The following is a 21,936-nucleotide window of genomic DNA, read 5'->3' as shown; positions in this document are numbered from 1 at the left end:
TATCAGTAATGCTGATTGCCATGTTCTCTATCAGTAATGCTGATTGTTATGTTCTCTATCAGTAATGCTGATTGTTATGTTATCTATCAGTAATGCTGATTGCCATGTTCTCTATCAGTAATGCTGATTGTCATGTTCTCTATCAGTAATGCTGATTGTTATGTTATCTATCAGTAATGGTGATTGTTATGTTCTCTATCAGTAATGCTGATTGTTATGTTATCTATCAGTAATGCTGATTGTTATGTTATCTATCAGTAATGCTGATTGTCATGCTATCTATCAGTAATGCTGATTGTCATGTTATCTATCTGTAATGCTGATTGTCATGTTCATGTTCTCTATCAGTAATGCTGATTGTTATGTTATCTATCAGTAATGCTGATTGTTATGTTATCTATCAGTAATGCTGATTGTTATGCTAATTATCAGTAATGCTGATTGTCATGTTCATGTTATCTATCAGTAATGCTGATTGTTATGTTCTCTATCAGTAATGCTGATTGTTATGTTATCTATCAGTAATGGTGATTGTTATGTTCTCTATCAGTAATGCTGATTGTTATGTTATCTATCAGTAATGCTGATTGTTATGTTATCTATCAGTAATGCTGATTGTCATGCTATCTATCAGTAATGCTGATTGTCATGTTATCTATCTGTAATGCTGATTGTCATGTTCATGTTCTCTATCAGTAATGCTGATTGTTATGTTATCTATCAGTAATGCTGATTGTTATGTTATCTATCAGTAATGCTGATTGTTATGCTAATTATCAGTAATGCTGATTGTCATGTTCATGTTATCTATCAGTAATACTGATTGTTATGTTCTCTATCAGTAATGCTGATTGTTATGTTATCTATCAGTAATGGTGATTGTTATGTTCTCTATCAGTAATGCTGATTGTTATGTTATCTATCAGTAATGCTGATTGTTATGTTCTCTATCAGTAATGCTAATTGTCATGTTATCTATCAGTAATGCTGATTGTCATGTTATCTATCTGTAATGCTGATTGTTATGTTATCTATCAGTAATGCTGATTGTTATGTTATCTATCAGTAATGCTGATTGTTATGTTATCTATCAGTAATGCTGATTGTCATGTTATCTATCAGTAATGCTGATTGTTATGTTATCTATCAGTAATGCTGATTGTTATGTTATCTATCAGTAATGCTGATTGTTATGTTATCTATCAGTAATGCTGATTGTTATGTTATCTATCAGTAATGCTGATTGTTATGTTATCTATCAGTAATGCTGATTGTTATGTTATCTATCAGTAATGCCGATTGTTGTTATCTATCAGTAATGCTGATTGTTATGTTATCTATCAGTAATGCTGATTGTTATGTTCTCTATCAGTAATGCCGATTGTTGTTCTCTATCAGTAATGCTGATTGTTATGTTCTCTATCAGTAATGCTGATTCTCATGTTATCTATCTGTAATCCTGATTATTTTATACACAGAGGAAACCACTGATTACATTAGCAAATTACTGTAATTGTTAACTGGTTACTGGTGACAGTTTGCGCTGTGTGTATCATGGCTGACATTTAGAGCCAGATTACAAGTGGAGTGCTAAATATCACTTTCATGAAAGCGATATTTGTGCTCCACTGTGTAATACCAGTGTACGCTAATGTGCGCTGGTATTAAGTTCACAGCAATGCGAACGCAGCCTTGCGTTCTCATTGCAGGGAAGCATTGTGCTCACGAGTGTGTGCTACCATAGGCTTCAACGGGTGCCTCGTTCTGATGCCGTCAGAGACAGCATCAGAACCTTGTGCAGCAAAGGGATAAGTAGCGCAGCGATGGGCAGCATTTTAAAATATATACTGTATGTATATGCTGATATATATATAATGTATACTTATCTGTTAATATGTGTATATACACATATAAACACATCAATAAATATGTTTATAAGCATATACATATAAATTTACATAGACCACAATGTAAAGACACTTTTCAGTGCCGTTTTTTTTCCAAAACCCCACTCCAACCAACTTTAAACCCCAAAAACTGCCTGGTGCAGTTTTTTATAATTAAAAACAAAATGCTACATTTTTTTAAAATTATAAACTATAATGCCCTATATTTTAAGGGCATTTGGGGCACTTTTAAAAAAGTAGCCTGAGATCAGATCTTGCGGTAGCAATAGCCAGCTACTTGTAATGGCTGGTTAATTACCTCTCTCCCACAAACGGGCAAATGTGCCCATTTGCAGGAGCACGATCATTTAGCGCTGTACTGTAATCTTGCCCAGTATATGTAGAAATATGTATTTATGAATAAATAGCACATATTCTGCTATGTGAAGAACTGAAATATTCATATTTTCATGTCGGGTTTGCACACAAATAGGGCGTTAGGTTTTTTTCTACTTTTTTTGCTCCATTGACTTCTACGGGAAATACGTTATTGCATGCGCAGTATTGTAAGTTCGGCTTTTAACGCTCGTCGGGTTAGCGTGTGAGCAATAACTTTTTACTTTCCACTTGTAATACGAACACAACCTGAGGCGCACAAAAAGTTTACTTGTGGCGCAGTTAACATTCGAGCGGGAGCATTAAATAACGCTCCACTTGTAATCTGGCCCAAAGTATTTTGTTTAGGTACAGCAGGTTCTGTTCTTCAAAAGAAAAATAGTAATACATTTTAAACACCCTTATTTAGAGGCAACAAGAAAAACGACTTGAATATCAGTTTAATTAATTATACCCACAGGAAATCGGTTAGCATTAAAGGGGCACTGTGTTATAAAATTAGTTTGTCTTTCATATGCTTCCAGCGACTTGCTATACTCACTGCAGCATACTAAATGTATGGGAAATTTAGGTTTAGTTTGTATTTGAAATAGCTGGTTTTGCTTACCGAAACCACAACCCATTGTTCTCATTCTCAATAGCATGCCCATTCAAATGTTCTAAGCCTACAGGAGAAGCAAATATGTGTATCTTATCTCTCTATGTATACAAAAAGCCCCTTATCCTATTTTCTTATAAAGCAAGGTTAATAGTTAGGTACTGAAACCTAGCTATTTTAAATGACAAAATAAATGTAAAGGAGTTATTTGTAATCAATTTAATACACTCCAGCAGGTAAAATAGATAATTAGGAAAACGTTAAACAAGAGAAAAAAGTTACATTACACTATCCCTCTAAAATCCAAAAGTCAAAATATTGTGAAATGTATTAAGCCTGTGGGGAAACGTAAAGTGTGCACATTTTAAAGGGTTAGAAATCTTTTATTATTAGTTAGATTAAGTAATAGAGAATTAAACTCACTATTTTTTTTAAACGAAGCTTGCATATATTAAATAATTATATTTTAATTTTGACTGAAAACGTCACCAACGACCACCCCAAAATAAATGATGGACTCACTCATTATTCATGCAGTCGCATCAACCAATAGCACGGCAGCACAAATTAGCATAATTTCCATAGTTAGGATTTACCCATATTCACTATGTCATCCATCCTCGCATGAACATTAGTAACTGTGGGCAATCACATGCGCAATAGACAGTAATGGCACAGTCTCTATCTTAAAATGTCTGCTTCCATGCTCTTGGTCTGCATCTGACGCACGGTTCATGACGTGCCTGCATACTCCTAAGCTGGACAATCAGTTTAGCGCATGTGTGGGTTCAGGACAAGGCATACTGTGCATGTCGGCCGCCATTATTTTCTACCTAGGTAGAACACTCCAATTTGATCTGCATAATGACAATCCAGGGGGGGGGGGGGGGGGGTTGGCAGAATACATAATTTCTAAGTAAAATTACAGGTAACCAAAAAAAAATTGCTTAAGGATGTTATTTGTGAACTATAAGTATAGTCTGAGATGTTTTTAAATCTGAAAACTTTTTTCGGAGGGGTCCTATTCCTTTAATAAAGAGATAAAAGAAATAAAAACATTTGTTTATGTATTTACAATCTGAAACATTGTAACCCATAAATAACTTGCTATAATGACCCTAGATAACTAAATTGTCTATTACAATCCAGGGACCAATATTTATCTGGAGGTTTTCAGGTGCCGATATGCATTTTTCAAGTTTCTCGGTTGAAAACTTTTTTTGCTTAAAGGGACATTATACACTAGGCTTTTCTTTGCATAAATGTGATCCATTTATAAAGCTTATACAGTTTCTTTTTTTTGTTTTTTTATAGTTTTGCTTATTTTTAAATAACATTGCGCTGATTTTCAAGCTCCTAATCAAGCCCCAAAGTTTTAGGAGAATACTGGGGCGCGATCCGATATAGATCGCAGTTTGCGGTGCAAGCGAGGGAACCCGCGTCGCCCGCAGTTTCAGCTCGCAACTCGAGCCATCCAATATGCGGCGCCGTCACTTGCTAAAGTGGCGCAAGTCTCACAAACCAGCGATGTCCAGAAATCTGCGTAAGTACAGATTTTTGGAGTCGCCAGTGACTTGCGCCACGTTAGAAACTGCCGGCGCCTACAAAACCTAACTAAAGTCTAAATCACCCGCACTGTCTAACACGCCTCCTAAACATAGCCCGACACGTCTAACCCTCTATCCGCTATCCCCCCTCACTAGCCTAACAACCAAAAAAAGTTATTAACCCCTAAACCGCCGCTCCCGTACCCCGCCGCAACCTAATAAAGTTATTAACCCCTAAACCGTCGCTCCCGTACCCCGCCGCAACCTAATAAAGTTATTAACCCCTAAACCGTCGCTCCCGTTACCCCCCGCCAGCTATAATTAAATCTATAACCCCCTAAAGTGAGCCCCTAACACCGCCGCCATCTCTATTAAAATTATTAACCCCTAATGTAAGCCCCTTACACCGCCGCCATCTATATTAAAATTATTAACCCCTAATGTAAGCCCCTAACACCGCCGCCATCTCTATTAAAATTATTAACCCCTAATCTAATCCCCCTATAACCGCCGCCAGCTATATTAATATTATTAACCCCTAATGTAAGCCCCTTACACCGCCGCCATCTCTATTAAAATGATTAACCCCTAATTTAATCTACCTACCCCGCCGCCAGCTATATTATCTATATTAACCCTCAGTATATTATAGTTAATATAGGTATTACATTATATATATTAACTATATTAACTCTAATTATATTAGGGTTAATATAGTTAATATAGTTACTATAGTATTTATATTAACTATATTAACTCTATCTAACCCTAACACCCCTAACTAAATTTATATTAAATTAATCTAATTCATTTATAAACTAAAATATTCCTATTTAAATCTAAATACTTACCTATAAAATAAACCCTAAGATAGCTACAATATAATTAATAATTACATTGTAGCTATGTTAGGGTTAATATTTATTTTACAGGTAAATTGTTAATTATTTTAACTAGGTATAATAGCTATTAAATAGTTATTAACTATTTAATATCTACCTAGTTAAAATAATTACCCAATTACCTGTAAAATAAATCCTAACCTAAGTTACAAATACACCTACACTATCAATAAATTAAATAAACTACAAACATCTATCTAAAAATACAATTAAATTAACTAAACTAAATTACAAAAAAAACAAACACTAAATTACAAAAAAAAAAAAATGATTACAAGATTTTTAAGCTAATTACACCTATTCTAAGCCCCCTAATAAAATAATAAAGCCCCCCAAAATAAAAAAAATTCCCTGCCCTATTCTAAATTAAAAAAATTTCAAAGCTCTTTACCTTACCAGCCCTTAAAAGGGCCTTTTGTGGGGCATGCCCCAAAGAATTCAGCTCTTTTGCATTTAAAAACATATACAATACCCCCCCCCCCATTACAACCCACCACCCACATACCCCTATTCTAAAACCACCCAAACCCCCCTTAAAAAGCCTAACACTACCCCCCCTGAAGATCTCCCTACCTTTGTCTTCACCACACCGGGGCCGAACTCCTCATCCGATCCGGGCGATGTGTTGCTCCAAGCGGCAAAGAAGAATTCTTCCTCCGGCGACGTCTTCCTCCAAGCGGCAGCAAAGTCTTCATCCTTCCGGCGGCATCTTCAATCTTCTTTCTTCGCTCCGCCGCCGCGGAGCATCCATCCCGGCCGACGACTGAACGACGAATGAGGTACCTTTAAATTACGCCATCCAAGATGGCGTCCGCCGAATTCCGATTGGCTGATAGGATTCTATCAGCCAATCGGAATTAAGTTAGAAAAATCTGATTGGCTGATTGAATCAGCCAATCAGATTCAAGTTCAATCCGATTGGCTGATCCAATCAGCCAATCAGATTGAGCTCGCATTCTATTGGCTGTTCCGATCAGCCAATAGAATGCGAGCTCTATCTGTTTGGCTGATTGGATCAGCCAATCGGATTGAACTTGAATCTGATTGGCTGATTCAATCAGCCAATCAGATTTTTCTAACTTAATTCCGATTGGCTGATAGAATCCTATCAGCCAATCGGAATTCGGCGGACGCCATCTTGGATGACGTAATTTAAAGGTACCTCATTCGTCGTTCAGTCGTCGGCCGGGATGGATGCTCCGCGGCGGCGGAGCGAAAAAAGAAGATTGAAGATGCCGCCGGAAGGATGAAGACTTTGCTGCCGCTTGGAGGAAGACGTCGCCGGAGGAAGAATTCTTCTTTGCCGCTTGGAGGAAGACATCGCCGGAGGAAGAATTCTTCTTTGCCGCTTGGAGCAACACATCGCCCGGATCGGATGAGGAGTTCGGCCCGGTGTGGTGAAGACAAGGTAGGGAGATCTTCAGGGGGGTAGTGTTAGGCTTTTTTAAGGGGGGTTTGGGTGGTTTTAGAATAGGGGTATGTGGGTGGTGGGTTGTAATGGGGGGGGGTATTGTATATGTTTTTAAATGCAAAAGAGCTGAATTCTTTGGGGCATGCCCCACAAAAGGCCCTTTTAAGGCTGGTAAGGTAAAGAGCTTTGAAATTTTTTTAATTTAGAATAGGGCAGGGAATTTTTTTTATTTTGGGGGGCTTTATTATTTTATTAGGGGGCTTAGAATAGGTGTAATTAGCTTAAAAATCTTGTAATCTTTTTTTTTATTTTTTTGTAATTTAGTGTTTGTTTTTTTTTGTAATTTAGTTTAGTTAATTTAATTGTATTTTAGATAGATGTTTGTAGTTTATTTAATTTATTGATAGTGTAGGTGTATTTGTAACTTAGGTAGGATTTATTTTACAGGTAATTGGGTAATTATTTTAACTAGGTAGATATTAAATAGTTAATAACTATTTAATAGCTATTATACCTAGTTAAAATAATTAACAATTTACCTGTAAAATAAATATTAACCCTAACATAGCTACAATGTAATTATTAATTATATTGTAGCTATCTTAGGGTTTATTTATAGGTAAGTATTTAGATTTAAATAGGAATATTTTAGTTTATAAATGAATTAGATTAATTTAATATAAATTTAGTTAGGGGTGTTAGGGTTAGATAGAGTTAATATAGTTAATATAAATACTATAGTAACTATATTAACTATATTAACCCTAATATAATTAGGGTTAATATAGTTAATATATATAATGTAATACCTATATTAACTATAATATACTTAGGGTTAATATAGATAACATAGCTGGCGGCGGGGTAGGTAGATTAAATTAGGGGTTAATCATTTTTAATAGAGATGGCAGCGGTGTAAGGGGCTTACATTAGGGGTTAATAATATTAATATAGCTGGCGGCGGTATAGGGGGATTAGATTAGGGGTTAATAATTTTTATATAGGTGGCGGCGGTGTAAGGGGTTCACAGTATGGGATAGATAAGGTAGATGGCGGCGGTTTTAGGGGCTCACAGTAGGGGTTAGTTTATGTAGATGGCGGCGGGGTCCGGGAGCGGCGGTTTAGGGGTTAATAACTTTATTAGGGATTTCGGGGGGGGGGGATCGCGGTTGACAGGTAGATAGACATTGCGCATGCGTTAGGTGTTAGGTTTATTTAGCAGATCGCGGGTGACAGGTAGATAGACATTGCACATGCGTTAGGTGTTAGGTTTATTTTCTAGTTAGTTTACGGGAGTTACGGGGCTCCAATAGTCAGCGTAAGGCTTCTTACGGCTGCTTTTTTGTGGCGAGGTGAAAATGGAGTAAGTTTTCTCCATTTTCGCCACGTAAGTCCTTACGCTGCATATTGGATACCAAACTGCGCTGGTTTGGTATACCTGCCTATAGCCAAAAAAACTACGGGCGACGGCAGAAATATACGGGCGTAACTTCTAGGTTACGCCGTATATGTGATACCAAACCAGCGCAAATATTGGCGTCGCCGGCTTTTGCGGGCGACGATTTTTATCGGATCGACCCCCTGATGTCTACCTCCACCAGCTTGCTCCTGTTTGTGTAAAGAGTCGTTTATATGCAGAGGAAGGGGGAGGGGGAGAGTCTGCTTTTTTGCTAAAGAACCACTTGCAGAGTGTGTTCCAGCTAACCTTTTCAACAGTGCTAAACTGTGAGCTTCTATGTAAGTTTTTAAATGGTTTTATATATTTTACTAGGTGATAAGCCTGCCCAGAGGGCAGTCTATTTAAAATTACTGAAAAAAATAAACAAAATTATAAAAAATAAAAAAATTAAACCTAATCTAATAACCCTATAAAAATACCCCCCAAATACCACCCCCCAATCTAACAATAAACTACCAATAGCCTTTAAAAGGGCATTTTGTAGGGCATTGCCCTAAGTTAAACAGCTCTTTTACCTAAAAAAATTACAAAGTACCCCCTAAAAGCAAACCCGCCCCCACCAACACAACCCCCCAAAATAAAAAAAACTAAGTCTAAAAAACCTAAGCTACCCATTGCCCCTAAAGGGGAATTTGTATGGGCATTGCCCCTAAAAAATCCCTAATCTAAAAAAAAAAAACACCACAAAAAAATAAAAAAAAATCTAAGTCTTACCCCCGAAATAGGTACTCACAGTTCCTGAAGTCCGGCGGTGAAGGTCTTCTTCCAGGCGGCGACAAACTCTTATCCAGCGCGGGTTTCATCTTCTATCTTGATCTGGAGAGAAGGCGGCTCGGAGGTGACCGCGGAGCAGGACCGGTGGCCGCTGAGCAGGACCGACATGTAGGTTCCTCCTGCCCCACACTTAAGATTAAATGCAAGGTACCCCATTTAGGTACCCTGCATTCCTATTGGCGGAAATTTTGAAATCAGCCAATAGGATTAGAGCTACTGAAATCTTTTTGGCTGTTCAAACCAGAAAAATAGGACTTCAGTAGCGCTCTACCTATTGGCTGATTTCAAAATTTCAGCCAATAGGAATGCAAAGGAACCCCAATATAAATGGGGTACCTTGCATTCAATCTTCAGTGTGCGGCGGCGACCGCATGTAGAGAAGCCTCCACGCCGGTCCTGCTCCATGGTCGCCGGTCCTGCTCCGCGATCACCTCCGCTCCGTGCCACCTTTGCTCCAGATGAAGATAGAAGATGTCCCCGCGCTGGATGAAGATGTCGCCGCCTGGAAAGAAACCTTCACCGCCATTCAGCAGTGGGGTAGCTTAGGTTTTTTTAGACTTATTTTTTTTTATTTTGGGGGGTTGGTTGGGTGGGGGGGATTTAACTGTTAGGGGGTACTTTGTAATTTTTTTAGGTAAAAGAGCTGTTTAACTTAGAGCAATGCCCTACTAAAAGCCCTTTTAAGGGCTATTAGTAGTTTAGTTTAGATTAGTTTTTTTTCTCTTGCAAGGTGTATCCAGTCCACGGCTTCATCCTTTACTTGTGGGATATTCTCATTCCCTACAGGAAGTGGCAAAGAGAGCACACAGCAGAGCTGTCCATATAGCTCCCCCTCTAGCTCCGCCCCCCAGTCATTCTCTTTGCCGGCTCTGACAGCAGGGCCACTCTGCGGAAGGGTAAAGTGAATGTGGTGTTAGATTGTAGTTTTATATCTTCAATCAAGAGTTTATTATTTTTAAATAGTGCCGGTTTGTACTATTTACTCTATAGCAGAAATGTGATGAAAAATTCTGCTGAGAGGAAAATGATTTTAGCATGTTGTAACTAAAATCAATTGCTGTTCCCACACAGGACTGAGGAGTACCAGAAAACTTCAGTTGGGGGGAACAGTTTGCAGGCTTAACTGCTATAAGGTATGTTCAGTCATCTTTTTCTAGTCAAGACTCAGTAATGCTAGAAGACTGACAAGAATCCCCATGTGGGGAAGGTAAGCCATGTTCTGAGACTCAGTATAGAAGGAAGGCTTACTTAACAGGGCTCAATAGGCTGGTGGAAACTGTTACAGGGCAATCGATTATTTAATAGGAAAAAATACTCATTATAGACGTTTTTTATGCACTTTGGTGTGTTTTATGGGGTTATCTTCCACATGGCACATGTTTAGACACCTATTTGGGATTTGGAAGGCCCCACAACTCCGGAGTGGAGGGGGAGAGGGCCTAAATTTTGCGCCTCAGTTGCACAGTTAATATTGCAGACAGTTCATGCAGCTTCCCGTGGAGGGTCCAAAGACTGCTTGAGGACTTCAAAGAAGCTTGTTTTCCACAAAACTAATCCCCAGGGGCAGGTAGGGCCACAGCAGTAAGCTGTGGCAAGGTGCTGTAGTTTATTAACCGGTTGTCAGCTTTAGGTTGCTCCGGTTTGGGCATTAAGGGGTTAATTGGGCTGAAAATTGTTGTGCAATAATTTCAAAGCCTTAGGCTCATGTGGTAAAAATTTCAGAGAGATTGGATCATTTTTCACGGTTTGGTAAAATTGTGTGCGCTTTTTATCTCTTAAAGGCACAGTACCGTTTTTTTCAAATTGTAAATTTTATTTGAATAAAGTGTTTCCAAGTCTGCTTGTGAATAATACTAGTCTGTTAAACATGTCTGACACTAAAGAGAGACCTTGCTCTATGTGTTTAGAAGCCATGGTGGAACCCCCTCTACAATTGTGTTCCAAGTGCACTAATGTGTCTATACACTTTAAAGATCATATTGTGTCACTTAAAAATGTAGCCCTAGATGATTCTTTGACGGAAGGTAACTAGGATAGCCCACCTTCCTCTCCCCATGTGTCGCCACCAGTTACGCCCGCGCAAGCGATGCCTAGTACCTCTAGTGCATTGGCCCCTATTACATTACAACAATTAGTGACAGTCATGGATAATTCCCTTACGACATTTCTATCCAAACTGCCAGTTTTTCCTACAAAGCGCGATAGCTCTGCCTTAAGAACAGATTATGAGCAGTCAGAAGCTTTGGGAGGTTTATCTGATGTACCCTCACAACACTCTGAAGTGGCGGTGAGGGATTTGATGTCTGAAGGAGAAATTTCTGAATCAGGAAAGGTTTCTCAGCGGGCAGAATCAGATTCATTAGCGTTTAAATTTAAACTGGAACATCTCCGCGTATTGCTTAGGGAGGTATTAGCCACTCTGGATGATTGTGATCCTATGGTGGTCCCAGGGAAATTGTGTAAAATGGACAAGTACCTAGAGGTCCCTGTATACACTGATGCGTTTCCGATCCCTAAAAGGGGTTGCGGATATTGTTACTAGGGAGTGGGATAGACCAGGCGTCCCTTTTGCCCCCCCCCCCCCTATTTTTTAAGAAAATGTTCCCCATAAATGACCCCAGGCGGGACTCGTGGCAGACGGTCCCTAAGGTTGAGGGGGCGGTTTCTACTCTTGCTAAGCGCACAACCATACCAATTGAAGACAGTTGTGCTTTTAAAGATCCGATGGATAAAAAATTAGAAGGTTTACTTAAGAAAATTTTTGTTCAACAAGGTTTCCTTCTACAACCTATTGCCTGCATTATTCCTGTAACTACTGCATCGGCTTTCTGGTTTGAGGCGCTGGAGGAGTCGCTCCAGACAGAGACCTCATACGACAAAATTATGGATAGAATTAAGGCTCTAAAGCTGGCTAATTCTTTTATCACGGATGCCGCTTTGCAATTAGCTAAGTTAGCGGCAAAAAATTCAGGTTTCACCATTATGGCGCGCAGAGCGCTTTGGCTCAAATCATGGTCGGCCGATGTGTCATCAAAATCTAAATTGTTAAATATCCCTTTCAAGGGGAAGACCCTTTTCAGGCCAGAATTGAAAGAGATTATTTCAGAAATCACCGGAGGAAAGGGCCATGCTCTTCCTCAGGACAAACCCTTTAAGGCTAGAAACAAAGCTAATTTTCGTTCCTTTCGTAACTTCAGGAACGGTCCGGCTTCAGCCTCTACAGCTGCAAAGCAAGAGGGTAACGCTTCACAGCCCAAGGCAACCATGAAGCCTTACCAGGGCTGGAACAAGGGTAAACAGGCCAAAAAGCCTGCAGCTGCTACTAAGACAGCATGAAGGGGTAGCCCCCGATCCGGGACCGGATCTGGTAGGGGGCAGACTCTCTCTCTTCGCTCAGGCTTGGGCAAGAGATGTTCACGATCCCTGGGCAGTAGAGATTGTTACCCAGGGATACCTTCTAGAATTCAAGGACTCCCCTCCAATGGGAAGGTTTCACATTTCTCGTCTGTCTTCAGACCAGACAAAGAAAGAGGCATTCTTACGCAGTGTAGAAGATCTACTCACGATGGGAGTGATATGTTCAGTTCCAGTTGCAGAACAAGGAACGGGCTTTTACTCAAACCTTTTTGTGGTCCCCAAAAAAGAGGGAACTTTCAGACCAATCCAGGATCTAAAAATTCTAAACAAATTTCTCAGAGTCCCATCTTTCAAGATGGAAACCATTTGAACAATCTTACCAATGATCCAGGAAGGTCAATATATGACTACCGTGGATTTAAAGGATGCGTACCTGCATATCCCTATCCACAAAGATCATCACCAGTTTCTCAGGTTCGCTTTTCTGGACAAGCATTACCAATTTGTGGCTCTTCCCTTTGGTTTGGCCACTGCTCCCAGAATTTTCACAAAGGGGCTAGGTTCCCTTCTGGTGGTGCTAAGACCGCGGGGCATAGCAGTAGCACCTTATCTAGACGACATCCTAATTCAGGCGTCGTCTTTTCCCAGAGCCAAGGCTCACACTGAGATTGTACTGGCCTTTCTAAGGTCTCACTGGTGGAAGGTGAACATCGAAAAGAGTTCTCTGTCCCCGTTCACAAGGGTTCCCTTCCTGGGAACACTAATAGATTCGGTAGAAATGAAAATATTTCTGACGGAGGTCAGAAAGTTAAAGCTTTTAGCTACTTGCCGAGTACTTCATTCCACTCCTCAGCCATCTATAGCTCAGTGCATGGAGGCAATCGGATTAATGGTAGCGGCAATGGACATAGTCCCTTTTGCTCGAATACATCTCAGACCACTGCAACTGTGCATGCTCAAACAGTGGAATGGGGATTACGCAGACTTGTCTCCTCAGATACAATTGGACCAGAGGACCAGAGACTCTCTTCTCTGGTGGTTGTCTCAGGATCATCTGTCTCAGGGAACATATTTCCGCAGACCAGAATGGATCATTGTAACGACCGATGCCAGTCTGTTAGGCTGGGGTGCAGTCTGGGACTCCCTGAAAGCTCAGGGTCTATGGTCTCGGGAAGAGTCTCTTCTCCCGATAAACATTTTGGAACTGAGAGCAATATTCAATGCGCTTCAGGCATGACCTCAACTAGCTGCGGCCAAATTCATCAGATTTCAGTCGGACAACATCACGACTGTAGCTTACATCAATCATCAGGGGGGAACGAAGAGTTCCCTAGCGATGAAGGAAGTCTCCAAAATAATCAGGTGGGTGGAGGATCACTCCTGCCATCTCTCAGCAATTCACATCCCAGGGGTGGACAACTGGGAAGCGGATTTTCTAAGTCGTCAGACTTTTCACCCGGGGGAGTGGGAACTCCACCCGGAGGTTTTTGCTCAGCTGACTCAGCTTTGGGGCACTCCGGAATTGGATCTGATGGCGTCCCGTCAGAAAACCAAACTTCCTCTCTACGGATCCAGGTCCAGGGACCCCAAGGCGGTATTGATAGATGCTCTAGCAGCGCCTTGGTCCTTCAATCTGGCTTATGTCTTTCCACCGTTTCCTCTTCTCCTTCGTCTGGTCACCAGAATCAAGCAGGAGAAGGCTTCGGTGATTCTGATAGCGCCTGCGTGGCCACGCAGGACTTGGTATGCAGACCTAGTGGACATGTCATCTGTTCCACCATGGACACTGCCATTGAGGCAGGACCTTCTAATACAGGGTCCATTCAAGCATCCAAATCTAGTTTCTCTGCGTCTGACTGCTTGGAGATTGAACGCTTAATTCTATCAAAGCGTGGTTTCTCTGAGTCAGTTATTGATACTCTGATTCAGGCTAGAAAGCCTGTCACTAGGAAAATCTACCATAAGATATGGCGTAAATATCTTTGTTGGTGTGAATCCAAGGGTTACTCATGGAGTAAGATTAGGATTCCCAGACTATTGTCTTTTCTCCAAGAAGGATTGGAGAAAGGTTTGTCAGCTAGTTCCTTAAAGGGACAGATATCTGCTCTGTCTATTCTCCTACACAAGCGTCTGGCAGAGGTACCAGACGTTCAAGCGTTTGCTCAGGCTCTAGTCAGAATCAAGCCTGTTTATAAACCTGTGGCTCCGCCATGGAGTCTCAATCTAGTTCTTTCAGTTCTTCAAGGGGTTCCGTTTGAACCTTACATTCCATAGATATTAAGTTATTATCTTGGAAAGTTTTGTTTTTGGTAGCTATATCTTCTGCTCGAAGAGTTTCAGAATTGTCTGCTTTACAGTGTGATTCGTCTTACCTGGTGTTTCACGCAGACATGGTTGTTTTGCGTACCAAACCTGGTTTTCTTCCTAAAGTTGTTTCTAACAAGAATATTAACCAGGAAATAATAGTTCCTTCTCTGTGTCCTAACCCATCTTCAAAGAAGGAACGCCTGCTACACAATCTTGATGTGGTTCGTGCTTTAAAATTCTATTTACAAGCAACTAAGGATTTCAGACAAACATCATCCTTGTTTGTCATTTATTCTGGTAAGAGGAGAGGTCAGAAAGCGACTGCTACCTCTCTTTCCTTCTGGCCTGAAAAGCATCATCAGGTTGGCTTACGAGACTGCTGGCCAGCAGCCTCCTGAACGAATTACTGCTCATTCTACCAGAGCTGTGGCTTCCACATGGGCTTTCAAGAATGAGGCTTCTGTTGAACAGATTTGTAAGGCAGCGACTTGGTCTTCACTGCATACTTTTGCCAAATTTTACAAATTCGATACTTTTGCTTCTTCGGAGGCTATTTTTGGAGAAAGGTTTTGCAAGCAGTGGTGCCTTCGTTTAAGGTACCTGTCTTGTTCTCCTCCCTTCATCCGTGTCCTAAAGCTTTGGTATTGGTATCCACAAGTAAAGGAGAAGCCGTGGACTGGATACACCTTGCAAGAGAAACAGAATTTATGCTCACCTTATAATTTATTTTCTTTTGTGGTTTATCCAGTCCACGGCCCGCCCTGACAATTAAGTCAGGTAACTAATTTTTTGTTTAAACTACAGTCACCACTGCACCCAATGGTTTCTCCTTTTTCTCCTAACCTTCGGTCGAATGACTGGGGGGCGGAGCTAGAGGGGGAGCTATATGGACAGCTCTGCTGTGTGCTCTCTTTGCCACTTCCTGTAGGGAATGAGAATATCCCACAAGTAAAGGATGAAGCCGTGGACTGGATACACCGCAAGAGAAAGTAATTTATCAGGTAAGCATCAATTCTGTTTTTTTATTTTGGCGGGGCTTTTTTATTTTCATAGGGGTATTAGATAGATTTAATTTTTTAATTTTTGATAATTTTGTTTATTTTTTTCTGTAATTTTAGACTTTTTTATTTTTTGTAATTTTAGATTTATTTAATTTAATGTTATTTTTTTTTATTTTTTATAAAACCATCTTTTATTGTTCATAAGTGTGAAACAAATAGTTACAAACTACGGCGCATTCGCCGTGTGGAGCATGCACGTTACAGATCACACTCTTGCTAACAGAGACAATCATGTTTAAGGATGGCAAATGTTTGAAAACAACAATATACTAATGACAAACAGTGACAACAACAAGAAAAAACAGTACTGGTCTCTTATTTTTTTCCACTTTTCTCCTACAGACTATGTACCCGCCTATGCGAGCTTGCCATATTCAATTTACACCTCTTCTTTGATTAACATCCCGAACTGTAGCTACACACATATATAGATCTCCTCTTATTATTTACCATAGGTGTCACCCACCTCGTTTGGAATGAGCCCTCTATAGTTCTTCTGCAGAGGGGTCCCTCCGACCCCACAGCTAAATGCAAGTCAATGTCAGGCCATGTCGGAATCAGGGGGTTGAGGAATAGCAGGTGTCAGTGAGTCTTCCCAGAGAAATCGCATGTTAATGAAAGAACTCTAATCTATGCCTTTTCAGATATCCAAACTCCTCCAGGCCTAGCAACTGAGTCTACCTTTTCTAACCACATCTGCCCAGTCAGAGAGGTCGATGTTTTCCATTTTAGAGCTATCAAAACCTTAGCACTGTTTATTCCTACTTGAAGTAACTGTCTCCTAAGCTTGCAAGGTATTTTTGGAAATTTGTTGAGTAAGACTATGTGGGGTGTTAGGCTAAGATCCTTAATTAATCCTTTTCTAGAGTGGTTCTCGATATAGTGCCATAGTTGTGTTAGTGTTCCACAATCCCACCACATATGTAAGTAACTGCCCTTCTTTTTACATCCTCTCCAGCACTGGTCGCAGGAGGACGGATAAATAGAGTGTAGTCTCAGATACCATTGTGTTAGTACTTTGACGTTGAGCTCAAGTAATTTGGGTGAGGTCGATGATTTTTTAGTATATTGAAATATCAGTCCCCACTCTTTATTGCTTAGTGTGCCCCCCAGTTCCCTATGGCCAGTTATTGGTGTAAGTGGGAGTTCCACTGTCAGGTGAGTCTGTAGTAGAGTGCGCATTTTGAAAGGGAATGAAGCACAGGTGTTGCTGGTGGAACAGGCCTTTCAAATGGGGTCAACTGCCTTAAAAAGTCCTGCCCTATGCCGTGTTGTGTTAATAAAAATGTGCGAGTTGCATATATTTTAACCAGGGATGATAAATCCCGTTCGCTACTTCTTTTATTTCTTCCTCCCCAAGAGTTACCATCATGTAGGAAGTTCTCCAGAGGAGTGGTATGCCCCCATTCTATCAATCTCTGGTAGTTTCTAACTAAGCCTCCGTGTGAGTTCAGTGTTCAGTGGATAGGGAAAAGGTGGGGACCTAGGTCCAGATATATAGTTTCTCCTATTTATAAGTAATGTCCCACTCCTCAAAGAAGTGCTGATGAATCGGAAGTGCCGTGCATTGTGGGGGGTCTCAAGAATTTGGGTACCCAACACAGGGCTCCAACTGTAGGGGACTTTTAATATATGAGAATCAATCGCTATCCAGGCTTTATGATCTGCTGTATTATGCCAATCTAATACCCTCTGTAGCACTATTGCGTCCAAATAGACTCTTATGTCCGGTAGCCTAGGTCCGCCTGATATGGTCGGTCTGTACATTGTGGCTTTATTTATTCAGGGTTTACTTCGTCCCCCCCAAACAAATCTGGTTTATGTGATATTGGATCTGAGAAGGAAACCATTTAGGCAGAGCTACAGATAAAGCCTGTAGAATAGTACAAAATTCTCTGTAGTGTCGTCATTTTGATACATTGCACCTGCCCCCACCAAGATATAGGGTTTTGTCGCCCACGGTGTTTAAGTCTCTCTGTGTCGATTGTAGTAAAGTCTCATAATTCTTTTTGATTAGGGTTTTCGGATTCGGGGATAAATAAATGCCTAAGTATTTAAAGAGAGTCAGTTTGGAGTTTTAGGGGACAGACCTCTGAAAGCCTCGCAAATGCATCCCGTCCAAGGGAAATATTTAATAGTTCCGATTTGGATGGATTTACTGCAAAATTGGAACAATTTCCAAAATTATTTAATTCCTGCATGATTTCCTTCAAAGATTGGGTCGGGTCTGTGATCATGAAAAGAACGTCGTTGGCATATAACGCGATCTTTAGAGCTATGTGGACCAATTTCAATTCTCTTATTAGATGATTATTTCGAACATGTGCTGCCTTCACTTCCATGGTAAGGATGAACAACAAGGGGGACAAGGGACAGCCTTGTCTTGTTCCGTTGCTAATCTTAAATAGGCGTGACAAAATACCATTTGCTTTTACCATCGCGGTCGGGTGTGCATATAGACTCAGTATTCTATGGAGCATGTGGGGCCCTATCCCTATTTCTACCATGTTTCTTTGAGAAATTGCCAATTGTGTCTAATCGAAAGGCCTTTTCGGCATCGGTTGCCAAGAAGACCGTCGGTATTTTGTGGTGCTTGGCATATGACATGAGGGTCAGGGCTCTTATCGTATTATCCCTTGCCTCTCTATGGGGTATGAATCCTACTTGATCAGTGTGAATAATATCCTTGAGCATTCCATTTAGTCTCCTGGCCAAAATCTTACCTAATATTTTTAAATCCGTATTCAATAACGATATGTGGTCTATAGTTTTTAGGGGTTCTGTAGGGGTTTTGTCCTGTTTTAAAATTACTGAGATATGAGCCTGTTGCATCTCTGCGGGCAAAGGTCGTCCTTCGTCGATAGTCTGAAACAGATTTAAGAGGTGTGGTGCCAGAGAGGATCTATATACTTTATAATACATATTGGTGAACCCATCTGGGCCCGGGCTCTTCCCTGAGGGTAGATCAGCTATAACTGAGAGGATCTCCTGTAGCGAGATAGGGGCCTCAAAATCCTCTTTTAGTGATGTCTGTATTTTCGGTAAATTAGCCTCTCTGCTATAGTTTCTTATGTTAATTAGTCTACTTGGGGATTGGTCTGTCTGTATGTTATATAGATCTGAGTAATAAACTCCAAACTGGTCCGCAATGTCTTTGCTGTCAATCAGATTTTGGCCTAGTGGTGTTATTAGCTTACTAATATGGGATTTCATCTTTGTTCTTTAAGGAGCTTAGCTAGTCTAGGCCCTGCCCTGTTGCCTTCAAAAAAGTAGGTTTTCCTCAATGCTAGTGCCTTTCTCTGTGCTTCCTTAGTCAAAATCATGTTAATGTCTTGTCTTACTTTGGTTATGTGTGTTAATAGCGTTTTATCTGATGGGTTGTTCTTGTGTCATATTTCGAGCCCGTTTAATTGAGTCGTCAATTTCGTTATAGAGGAATTATAGTTTTTCCTTAATATGGCTTTTTGTTTCATGCATTCTCCTCTAATGAATGCCTTGTGCGCTTCCCAAACATAGCTAGGGTGTGTATCATCATTACTGTTAAATAGGAAATATTCCCTAATTGCTTTTTGTAACACTTCCTGAACTGGAGGGTAATGAAGAAGGGAATTATCCAATCTCCATACAAAAGGTATCGTCGGTGCATCCGGCCATTCTAATTCTAAACTCACGGCGGAATGGTCAGACCATGCTGTAGCACGAATCTCTGTGTCTTTTAGAAGGGACAAGTGATTCCTATTGAGAAAAAGGTAGTCAATACGAGTATATGTAGCCCAGGGATGGGAATAAAATGTGTAATTCTGTTGTGTTGGGTGTTGCACCCTCCACGCATCAACCAGGCCCAAAGATTCAACACATGAGAAAACCAAATTTGGTGCCCTGGTCCTTGCCTGCCCACGTTTTGTGGATGAGTCTAGAGAAGAGTCCAGTGTAACATTGAGGTACCCTCCCATTATTATCTGGCCCCTCTTGTGTTCTAAAACAAGAGAGAGCAGCTTTTGAAAAAATCTTTGCCTGCGACTAAGAGGGGCATAAACATTAACCAATGTGATTGGTTTATTAAATAAGAGGCCTACTAAAATTAAAATCCTACCTCCTGTGTCAGTAACTTTGCTACTTAGCTGGAAATGTAAATGATTGTGAAATAAGGTACTAACCCCTTGTTTGTTAGTGTGGTATGCATTGTGGAAACCTGTGGGAAAATCTTTTGAAACCAAAGAGGGTTCCGCACCTGCAACAAAGTGGGTTTCCTGGAGAAATATAATTGAATGGGAGTGTTTGGAAAAATGTTTAAGGGCCACTGAACGCTTAGTTGGAGAGTTAAGTCCTTTGGCGTTTTGTGATATAACCTGGATTCTAGGCACAGTTATGATCATATCTAGAGGGGGCTGTAGGTATCTGTTGGGGTTGGCTTACCTGCTGAAGACAGCCTCGTGGAGGTCGGAGGTATCCCCCACAGTCTGGTCTTACAACTAAGGCTACTGCTGAGAAGAGGTGAACAAGGTGGTAGGAGATATACACTTCCTTATTTGGAGGTCTGAGGGTGACAAGCACATAAGTACATTCAACCAGTATAACAGACATACAATAACAAAAACAAAGATAAAACAAATAACAAAAATTCCTATAACTATTCATCGCTGAAATTAATACTACGTAATTTCTGCTCAGATTGTGAATAAGCTGCGGGTGGGTGGGGGGGATTAAGGCTGGTGGCTTTGCCTTTCCACTCTAAAAATGGGTAATAATATTCTTATCTTGTCAATCAATGGTATCTATATCACTCAACTGGGTGTACATTATAGAAGCTAGCTAATCTCAACTATATATCCTGTCCTAAAAAACTATAAATATGCTATGAGATTACTTCAGTCATAAGTATTTCATGTTGGGTCTGCAGGATGTGCAGAAGAGGTAAAACCAGAAGTCTTGGTGTTCCTTCTTTTGTTAGGCATTGTAGACCAGCTCCTTCTTTGGGGTTTAGGTGCTGTCGGTCCTGGATGGTCCCTGCCTTTAACAGTGTCCAAAATCTTAGGCAAGGGTGGTAGAGCTATATTTAATTGTTTGCAAAACAGCTCCAAGTCCTCCGGTCTTCTGTATATGTAAGTTTTCTCCTCTTTCATGACCTTAATGGCAAAGGGGAATCCCCAGCGATACGGTATCCCTAGGTCCTGGAGGTGCAATGTTAAATACCTGGCCTCTTTGCGTTTAGCCAGAGTGATTGGGCTAAGGTCTGGGTAAATCTGGATAGTGTCTTCTCCAAAGTGAAGAGGTGATATTTTCCTGGCCGCCTGAAGAAGTTTCTCCTTGTCTGTAAACCTATGACAGCAGAGGATCACGTCCCTAGGAGGTACGTTATTAGGGGGTTTCGGCCTCAAGGCTCTATGCGCTCTGTCCAGGGCAATGGGCTCCTTTTCCGGATCTAATAAGTATTTGAATAGATTTTGGAGATAGGAGGATAATTGTTGCGGCAAAATCTTCTCTGGGATGCCACGAATCCGAAGATTCTGACGGCGGCCCCTGTTATTAAGGTCCTCCATTTGCCCCTGTAACTGGTCAATAGCCTCATGCTGATATTGGAATGCCTGTGTTGTGTTATCTGAGGATTTATTTGTTTCTTCCATTTGCTCCTCTAATTCCAACACTCTGTCTCCCAGTTCTCGAATTTCTCTTTTTACCTCTGCTAGACCATCTTTTATGGCCCTGCTAACTTGTTGCATAATAGCTGAGAGATCTGCTTTAGTAGACAATGCTTGAAGGTCAGCACGGGTTATTGGTGTTGTGTCATCCAGTGCAGATGTGGTGGCTTGAGATGAGGTATCATGTTGGTCAGGAGTGAGTGTTCCCAGCTCCCCAGCTGGGGATGCGTCTTGACTTTTGAAGTATGAGTTTAGCTTGCCTCCAGTCCCTGCATTCCCCTTAGATAATTTGTCTGCTTTATTTTTATTCTTTGAAGCCATCATATATATAGCGTCTCTTTAACTTTCCTCCTTAAACTGCGTGCGGCCTTATAGTGTGCAGGATGATAACGTTATGAGTCCCCAGGTCACAATGATCTGTGCTATACAAATAAACACAGGTTACGTCCCAGGAATCAGTAGGTATCTTAGGCCCATTTTGTCATATAATTGTGATTGGCTTGCGGTCTGTACCAGTCTAAATCAGAGGCCCCTTGGTTTGTTACTGAAGTAAGGCCTATTCCTCTCTCAGCTGTTTAATGTCTCGGACCCAGTCCCAT

General features: G+C 40.8%; 1 protein-coding gene across 1 annotated transcript in view; it reads left to right on the top strand.

Annotated features, from left to right (window-relative positions):
* The window catches only part of LOC128641198 (uncharacterized), a 434,766-nt gene that overhangs the window by 52,971 nt on the left and 359,859 nt on the right, over positions 1–21,936 (top strand). The gene's annotated exons all lie outside the window — the stretch shown is intronic.

The sequence above is a fragment of the Bombina bombina genome, chromosome 10, assembly GCF_027579735.1.
Source record: "Bombina bombina isolate aBomBom1 chromosome 10, aBomBom1.pri, whole genome shotgun sequence".
Classification (NCBI taxonomy): Eukaryota; Metazoa; Chordata; class Amphibia; order Anura; family Bombinatoridae; genus Bombina; species Bombina bombina.
This window is presented reverse-complemented; position numbering and strand designations above follow the sequence as displayed.